Source organism: Micropterus dolomieu, linkage group LG19 (genome assembly GCF_021292245.1).
Source record: "Micropterus dolomieu isolate WLL.071019.BEF.003 ecotype Adirondacks linkage group LG19, ASM2129224v1, whole genome shotgun sequence".
In the NCBI taxonomy this organism is placed as follows: domain Eukaryota; kingdom Metazoa; phylum Chordata; class Actinopteri; order Centrarchiformes; family Centrarchidae; genus Micropterus; species Micropterus dolomieu.
The window spans coordinates 30805109-30815402 of record NC_060168.1 but is presented as its reverse complement, the minus strand read 5'-3'; positions in this window follow the sequence as shown (position 1 = coordinate 30815402).

The window sequence follows — 10294 nt, the reverse complement described above, 5'->3', positions numbered from 1 at the left end:
ACACACACACACTCATAACTTTTCATTAATATAGGCAGATTTAATGCACATGTAACCCCAAATCTGCATATTCATGAATATGCCTCAACCTATGAACCATTCATTATCTATTTTAATTGAATATGCCTAATAAGGAGTTTGCAGTTTGCAGTTACTCTTACATTTATACACCAGACACATGTATATACCAGTGGCAAGTTAAAGTAAAAATCTGAATAAATGAGAAGAACATTATAATATATGTTCACTATCAAATGAGGGAATATGTTTTGGAAGAATGGCATCCCTCCAGTAGAGTCCAGACAACTCGGAATAATTTGTGACGCACTGATGCTTTTCTAGAGGCTCTTGGTGAACTTATTTGTGAATATAACCCTTTCTTGTTCTGCTCAGCAACCCGGTATAGTAAATGGATGAATGGTATACATGCTGTAGTATTGCTTATTTTTATAGTGTAAGATTCCTTAATGCATGAACATTTTCCCTGTTTTAGTACATTTTCCTGCATATCATAATATGCAGGAAACACATCAATGTGTCATAGTGTTGCAGTGGGTAACATGTTCCTTCATTGCCATGAGCACACACACTGTACTATATTTGAGTACTACTCAGATAAAAGTACAATTACTCTTATAAAAAACACTAAAGTAAAAGTATAAAAGTTCTTGATCAATAAACTACTCAAACTTACTTTGTGTTTTAATATGGTTTAGTGTGTACGAGCCAGAGATCTTCACAAGTCATTTTATTCAAGCCAAATCTCTCCAAGATGCCAAGTGTCTTGTGCATCAGGTTAGAAATAGCAACTGTGCAACATGGTTATTTCTGGAATGCAGTTTGCTTTACTAATTGATTAATCTAATTTAGCTATTTCTGTTTAATTTTTCAAAAATGAAACTATATTTGTGCTTCAGTAGGACCCTATGTGCCACAGACAGGGTAGGGAAGAAAAATATATTTCAGCCATATATCTTTTAACCAGCAATGTCTTTGTACAGCCATATGAAATCTGGTAACTGTTAACGCTATATCGACTAAAAACGACAAATATATCAGTAACTTATGATCAAATCTCCCTGGAATCGTTATTGGAATGCAATTTTTATTTTTTGTTTAAATATTGTCTGAACATTATACCATTCATTTCTGAAGTATTCATTATAGTCATTACCTGATGGATAACTGAGATCAATTTAAAAATGAACTCACAGGGCTGGTTGTCTTTCTCACGTGCAATGGTTGTACTGAGTGGATAATGAGGACGACACCTGGGGTGCTGAAATAATTGAAGCTGTTTGATGTCTCGTCAAATATTACTCACACACCTTTGACACACACACACACACACACACACACACACACACACACATACATTAACCTTTCCTCATTAGTATGATGAACAGTAAAATATACACATGACAGCAGGATCAGTAATGCAGACTCACACTTCCTTAACCATGGTCAATATATCTGATCATTGATGTTCAGGGAAGCTCAATAGATGAGTACTTAATAAGTTCTGACAGGAATGCCTTGTGTGTGTGTGTGTGTGTGTGTGTGTGTGTGTGTGTGTGTGAGTGAGGGGTAGTATGGTTGCTTTGGCTGAAGAAGAAGACAATATGTAATTGCTGTGGTGTTTTGTTCTAGATATTTAGTGGTCACCTTTGCATCAGCTGTGGTATGGCAAAAGTGTGAAAAACAAGATTAAGAATCTACTTCCATGCTAGCCGCTCTGTGATGATGTAGCCTACTTAGGTACGGTGGTGCTTTGAGCTAAAAGCTAACATTAGCATGCTAATTTGGTCACAATGACAATGTTAACATGCTGATATTAAGCAGATGTTATGTGTATGTGATGTGATCATTAGAACCCAAACAATATGGGTTTTTGGGGTCCGAAGCCGATATTAAAGTGAAAAAGAGCCGATTTATGAGCCGATTTTGAAAATTATTTTGGATAGTAGACCCCTTTCCTGCCCAAACTAAACTTAGAACAGGCTGATAGTGAAAGCTGTTCTGTAGGTGGCCTATAATACCTTTTCCTAAATCATGCCGTCTACGATAATGTTACAGTGACCTGCTGTTGAATGAATCTAATACTACATGACTGTCTACAACAAGGACTTGTAACATTAAGATTTCATTTAATTAACTATAACCAGAGTCGTTATTTTTCTGTGCCTGAAATGTGTTCGGGGTTTACGACAAAGATGGAGGGTAGGGCGCTAAAGAGTAACTTTGTGTTGAAAACTGATGGGACAAAGGGACGCAGATTAGGGGTGTGACATACACTTAGCTCACGAAACATGTAGAAACACAATTCTGGGTTCACAAGAAGAGGACAAGATGATAATTGTACACTGGTTTGATAAAACGTTCAATGTGGAAATATATGATAGGGGGTTTGGGGTCCTCCCCCAGAAGATCTGAGCATTAAACAGTTCATTTCCTGCATTCTGGTAACATTGTCTGCCATCACCAATAATCGGTGCTTGAAGTGGAAAATATAGCTGCTGGTACTTAGTGCTGGGCAATAAGGCAGAAAATGGTATTTTATTATTCTTATGATAAATGTCAAATCATTATAAGGCTGATTTTTGCTTCTGAGTGAAAGTTGAAGAGACCAGATGGTTAATTGTGGTTTCAAACTATTTTTATGCTCAGAACTAACACTTAATACCAAACAGTGGATCCAGTGTTTCCCATACGTTCATTTATTTGTGGCCACCCGCCACAGTATCAACGCTGACCGCCACATATAGATTTTTTTTTTTTTACTAGGCCTATTTAAAATCGTGTTTGATTGCAGAGCGCCGTAGCGCACTAGCACAGCACATCATCTCTTTTGTCCGTCTCTCTCGCTCTCCCTCATGAACACCGCTGCACAAATCTGTCCAACACAACGCTGTCGGACACCCAGCTTATAAAAAAATTATTAGCAAGCTTGTAAGGAGCCTAGCTAACAAGAACAACTAAATTAACATTAGAATACAGCTGGGTTGTCGAGGTTAGAACGTTGTTAATAGGTGGTGCCACAGTTACACACTGAGTGGAAACACTGGGATCACTTAACAAATCTGAGGTAAATCATTCAAAACAGTTATGATTAAGTAAATTTCAATGAAGTAACCTTTTTTCAGTCCCTTTTCGTCAACAAATTAAAGTGCTGAAATTAATTAAATCAAACACTTATTAAACATTTGTTATATTGTTATTGAGGAAAATTACATTGCAATAATTATCATTGTTTTATTGCCCAGCCCTGCTGGTACTCCCATTCACATGGGGGCTCACGACTGCATGAAAGGCACCGAGCTTCTACCTGCTCCGTCTCCGCCGACAGAGATTAGCAAACAGGCAAGAATGGGAACAGATGAGCGCTACATAGAGCCAAAGAGTAAAATGTTATTACTGGTATGTTAACTTACCGGGTTCGGTGGCCCACATTAAGCACTGCGTATTATCAAAATTGACACCACTTATCTGTGAAGCCATAGTCCACCAGTGGATTACATTCCGACAAAAATGGCCTTGTTACGTTGGCAAAGGTCCAGACGATCCAATCCAGTAAAATATTTAGTCCATAACGCATACACATGGACTGCTATTGCATCGCTTTATATTATCCTAACTACAGCTAGCATGTAAACAAAAAACGCGTCTACACGTTGACCTTTTGAGTGACACCTTAAATGACCCAACAGAAACTTCCATGCCCTGTTCACGGCCTACAATAGCCAATGAGTGTCCACGTAGCCAGGAAGTGCTAGTCCCCTTTCTTTCGTGTTGTGAATTGTGCAGAGGAACGGCGCTTTACACACACACACACACACACACACATAACACACGTCAGACAGAATATTTTCCACAGACATATGTATATTGTCGAATACAAAAACGCCTCGCGCAGGAATTCCGGCACAGCGCTGGAGAACTTTAAGCCCTGTAGGTGCATCAGTAATTCACGTTAACTGCAGTCATCTTAACCGGTATGATAATTTTGTCTAGAGAAAAACAGGCTTAAAACAAAACGTACTCACCAGAGAAAAGGAACAGCCAACTCCTAATTAGCTTTTTCAACGGCGCTGGTTAAATTTACACAGTGACGTGGATATGAGTCACTCTAGCTTGATTGTCGGGTCGCCATAGTAATGACTTGTCAATCACAGATAGTCCCGCCCTGTAGCATACTCTGCTTTATGGTAAGTTTTCCTCTAAATGGGACCATAATTTAATAAAGACATGAAACTAGCAATTGAGACCATAAACTCATTATGAAAGTTTTTACTGAGGTAATAAATCAGGTGAGACGTAGGGTCATTTTTCCATTATTTCTAATGGAGCTGGACTTCTTTTTGCAAATAGAGGAGTTGCCCCGTGCTGACCGTTCGCTTCTCAGACTGGAAGCTTTCTGCTTGGATGTAATCGGGGTGGCATGGCTCAGGAGGTAGAGCGGTAGTCTCAAAAGGATCCACATGAATAGGTGGAGATTCACAAATATATTTCCATTGAAAAATGCTAAGATGACGTGCACATTATTATACATGAGTTGTAGGATAGAGGCACAGAAACGTCTCCAGATTTACAGATACACATCGCACTCATCTATTGGTAAATTGAGTTTTACAGACAAAAGTCAGGTGACATTTTGAAAGTCATGCACTTTTTTGGATTTTGTGTGAAACAGCACAGTAGAAGAGTCTCAGAAGAATCCACACAAATAGGTGGAGATTCACAAATATATTTTCCAAAGAAAAATGATGATATATGAGTTGTCAAAGTCAACTTCAATTCTGCCATATGTAGAGGACATAGACAGGATTAAAATGTCGTTTCTCTTAGTCATCCAGTGTAAAACAGTAACACACAAACAATGATGACTTAAAAAAAAACAAATAAATAAAAATAATAATAATTGTACTGAAATAAAGGTAACCTTGAGGGAGGTACACACATAAGAAAAACACAACCCGGATAGAGCACTGAGTAAGTAGAGCAAATAGCTTAATGGATGTGGGAGACTGTACAATGCTCAAAGTAATGATTCATCCACAGGATGAGTAATGAGCAGGTGTAGTTGAAAAGTGTGGGGTGACAGTGCCTGAAAAGGAGACTTCAGATATATTGCAATAACGAGCGGCCAGCTGTGGCTCAGGGGGTAGAGCTGTCGATCCCCGGCTCCCCCAGGTCTGTTTATGATGAGTAGTTGTTACTCTCCGCTAATCAGCGTGTGAATGGGGTGAATGTGATGTAGTGTAAATGAGTGTGTTGAGTGGCTGGAAAGGCTAGAAAGGCGCAATCCAAAAACAGATCATTTACCAATAACTGTCCGATTTATTTGAAGATGGAGGGGAGGGAATTCAGCTTCCTGACAGCCTGATGAATAAAGCTGTTTAAAGCTAGGTGAATATTGTAAATGGCCAGAAGAGGGGTTGGTGAGACACCAGCGATCTTCTCAGCTACATATGGCCCTTGACGTCGACTCCAATGTCTTTTGTTTTCTCCACATTTAGGGAGATGTTCTTCCTTCACCACATGGCCAGTTGGTTCACCTCCCTTCTGTTTTGTTCCTATTGCTGATGAGACCCAGTGTTTGGTGCTGTATGTTATTGTTACTGAACTATTCTATTCCCACGGATTTATCATCTGGGGACCATGAATGCCTGCGCAAACAACAACTGTTGAGATATTTCAGTCTTGCCAAAGTGATGACACGCAACAGAGCTTACGTGTATTTCACACGAGAAAAGGTTCTGAGGAAAAAGAAGTAACCAATGTGTTTGGCAAACATTAGTGCTAACCTGGTTAGCTGGACATGCATACCATTGCAGTTTACAAACACATATACACACACTGTTAAATCCATTCCTTATACCTTTGCTGTCAGGTTTTTGGTTTTGGAAAGGCTAAAAAAACACAGCACCAAAAGTCTTTATATGCAAGTTGTGTAACTCTTACATTCCCATGCACATCGCTTCAACATGTTGAGATATCCAAAGCTGGACAGGCCTTGTTACCGTTAATAAGCTGTGAATGGACAATTTCTGCTTTTGAAAGCCCCCAATTTACTGTGTGACAATTGGGTTGTGTTACAGTAAATAGATTTTTTGATTTTCACCTCTAAGGCACCATATTAACTAAAAAGATTTTCACAATAAAGTGGTAATAGCCTATTGTGGCATTGTCTGGCGCCATGTGTCAAAATCTAGTTTTAAAATCTTATTTTCCTACGTGGTGGATATTTCTGAATCAATTGTGGCCAAGTAGTATTGAGAGCACTGGGTGGTTTTGAGGCTATGGACAGAATTTAATGAAGCTGTGTACAGTGTATTTGATGGGTACACACACAATGTACAGACACTGAGAAAAACAGGGGTCACAGCTCATTTTTGCCCCAGGGTTTTCTGGCAGATTAATCCAGCCATGGCAACAGCAGTGATAAACACTATAATACAAAGGAAATGACTCGTCAGTAATTGTGGCAACACTCAGCATGTATAGATAAGCATGTGGAACAAATGCTTTTAACACCCAGACACCCTCTCCTCCTCTACGTCATTCCTGTAACTTTTCACTGCACCATGAAATTATCACAATGCTTTGGCATTTAAACATAGGCTGTTTTAATATGTTTAAATTAACAACCATGCTGTGTGAGTGTGGAGATTTATTTTTTACCTTAGGGGAAAACATATTTGTTCGCTATTTGTTCACTACTTACTACTCAGGGAATCTTGAGGGGAAGACTGTATATTGTCAGATAGCAAAGTGAAAAATTTCTAAGATTACTCCGTTCATTCCTTTCATCCAGCTTTTCTAAATGTACCCCTTTCCCCCTGTCTATGCAATGCATGATGGTAGTTAGCTCACAGTGACCATCGGTTATAGGCTACACTACTTGTGAAGTTGCACTGGAATCATTTGAGTCCATAGTATAATTTTTCTTGCAATACATTCAGACAATGCTGCAAAGTAGAAAATTAATAAGTGATTAATTAACGTTTTCCATTACAGCCATCAGTCTGATTGATTGGTTTGTGCATACACCCTCTGTTGGCCAGTTCTGGGGAAAATGGTTTGAATCTGTGGACAGAGAAAAAAATTAAAAAGTTGATCAAGTAATGTGACTTTAGTGTCTCGAGAAAAAATGCTGACTTTCCATATTTTATTTTGGTGTAACTAAAACGTCTTGCTGGAGGAATAAACTTTGTTCTTTCAAGTCTGTGACAGTCGCCGCAAAGGTGTTAGCACGGTGGGGAGCTTGTTGGTTATCATCACAAGATAAGGGAAGACATTAGAAAGAAATGATTTTCTGTTGTAAACTGAGCATTATATGAGTCATCTGTTAATAAGAGTAAACTAAGGCATAAAGGAATTTTAAAAATATAGAAAGCACATGTACTACATATTTCCAAAGAGTTTGCGTACATCTTATCTTTTGTAACCAAATCACTTCCACACTCCTGAAGTCGCTCCCCTTTTCTTGGAACAAAGACCTATGTTACTTTTGCCTTCAGCAATGCTTGTTTTTGCTATGTGTAACAGTATGTCATTACATCAACAAGTCGAAATATTGCCATTATCACGATTAGATTATTTTTTAACGTATTAAAATATATACCGATATGATATGGCACACCCCTAAGTACTAGATTAGTTGTGCAACAGAAAATTAATTGCAAACAAATTAGACGATAAAGTAATTATCTAGGTCATATATAAAGCAATAAAAACGTAGGCAAGCTATAAAGATTTTCAATCCTATCTTGTTTCAAAATATTATGCCTATCAATCACACCTCGACTGTTTAACCCTTTGGAAACTGCCACCTATTTCCAGTAACTCCTCAACCATTAAGCCTAGATGCATGTTCTCCTTTGATAGGTCAGAAGCTAAGGAATATGAATCCATTGTAAAGGAACCTATTTATTTTGCCATTACCGACTAAATAGAGATGCAATAAAACAAAATATGATATTCTCATCATCATTGCCTGATATAAAATCTATATTTTAAAGGCAATATCACCATCAAAACCATCATCCTGCTGATTATAATGCAACTGAATATCTTCTACACCTGGAATTCAACTGTAACTTTAAATTGAAATGAAAATAAACTAAAATACACAGTTATTATACAATTTCTTTTAAAATATACCCAGGCGAATGTCCATGTTTTGGCCATATGTACTGTTTACATGTTGAGTTTTATTCGGAGTTTTCTTCAAAACACTATTTATGTACATACAACCACGTTCGAAATAACATAAAGCTTCCAAAACATTGAAATATTGTTAAATACAGTGAATATTGATCAATAGTCCTACGACCGAAAGAACTTCCATGCTTTACAGGCTAACAACCTGAGACCAGAACATCCCACAGTCATGTATGTATGGTCTATATCTCTTTTTCTCGAGCAGACGAATCGTTTGACATATTGAATGTCTGTGTAACTACTGCGAGTCGGCCAACAGATGGCGTTAATGACAGTCTGTTCCAAAACTTTTCCTCTGCTGAAGTCTCTGCAGGAAAGAAGCTGGCAGAGCTCAGAGAGGTGTTGCGCAATGCCATGATGGCGTCACTTAAGCGTTTTTTTGTAAAAGTGATATTTTTGGACCGAAAACAGCAAAAACAGCAAAAGTAAGTTAGCAGTTGTAACTGTATATGTATTTTGTTGTATTTGTTGTTATTGTTATCTGGCTAATAAGTCTGTGAGTTTAGTAATTGAGTGATATGAGTTACACAGCTGATCTAGGAGGCTCTCAGCTTTGTTTAGAGTGTTCGGACACGTGTGTACGATGAGATATATCTGGATGGCAATAACTGCAGGCATGTACAGTGTTCACAGAGCGATATATGTTGTGATATAAGCTCATTTAGATGCTTGATGTTTGACACGTGTTGGGTTTGGATAAAAATGGTTGGTTTGAGATTCTAGATGAGACTCATAGCTTCACGGAGGTGTGTAACGTGGATAGGTTGACGTAATACTAGATTTGGAAATCTCTTGCTTCCCCCCGGGACCGGGGCGTTAGGGTTCAAGTGTTAAAGGTTCAGTGTGTGATATTTCTGAGGATTTATTGACAGAAATGCAATATAAGATCCATAACTATGTTTTCAGTGGTGTATAAAGACCTTATATAATAAACCGTTACTTTTTTATTACCTTAGAATGAGACATTTACATCTACATAGTGGCGGGTCCCCCCTTCCATGGACGTTGCCACGTTGCGTCGTCATGTTTCTACAGTAACTAAAAACGGTAAAACAGTGCTACAGATCGTGTTTTGTCACTACGTTCTTCTTGTTCTACTTCTGATAGAATTCAGGCAGTATAGACACTCATCACTATGTTGAATATGTAAGTTAGAAGAAGAAGTAGTAATAATAAACAGCAGGGGTCGGCAAATAAGTTTTGCATCAGAGCAATGTTTTCAACCCTTAGATCGTGGATAAGAATATAATAAGTAATATTGACTCCTTTCATTCTACTGTATGTTTAGCTCAGTTGGTAAAGTGCAGGTCTTATTTCCTGGGGGTAGTGAGTTCAAGCCCACCCTAGCATAACTTTTTTTTCTCTCTTCTACAAATTGATTCTGCAGCAAACTTTTTCTCACATTACAGTATGTGCTGCAGTGTTTGTGTTTCAGTGTTTGATCCGCATCCATCAACCTATGGATGCTTTATCATTTCCCCAGTATCTGCAGGCAGAGGACATTAAGGGGAATCAGGTTTTCTGACGGCTCTTTCAGAGGTGTGTCAATATTTGCACAATATTTGTTAGTATTATTGAATATAAATTAATTATATGTTTTAAACATATGCAAAGCATTCATTCAAATTGCTGAATCAGATTTATTAGACTGATACAGCTAGCACTAGTAATCGTATCAATGTTGAAACATTCATCAGTGTTCCTGTTTCTTTTCCCTAAGCGTGAAGGTGAAAACATAGTGCCTAAAGACATCATAACCTTCATGAGCGCAGGTGTTTGCTTCTGCCTTTAGGGCATCACCCACCAGCCGTCCTCTATCACCTTCTTACACAATGGGGTCACTGGCAAATAGTCAGGTCTTCCTGAAACACCAATATGTTTTCAAAGTGACTCTTATCTTCCTCAGCCTCTCCCGTGGCCAACTAAATAAAATGTAAAAAATGACAAGCTTGCCAAAAGCATAGATTTCTCTTGTGTGCACGAGAGAGTTCTTTAAGGGCTGCAGCTAATTATTATTTTTTAAATTAATTAATCCAAGGATTATTTTTTCAATTAGCCATTAGACACAATT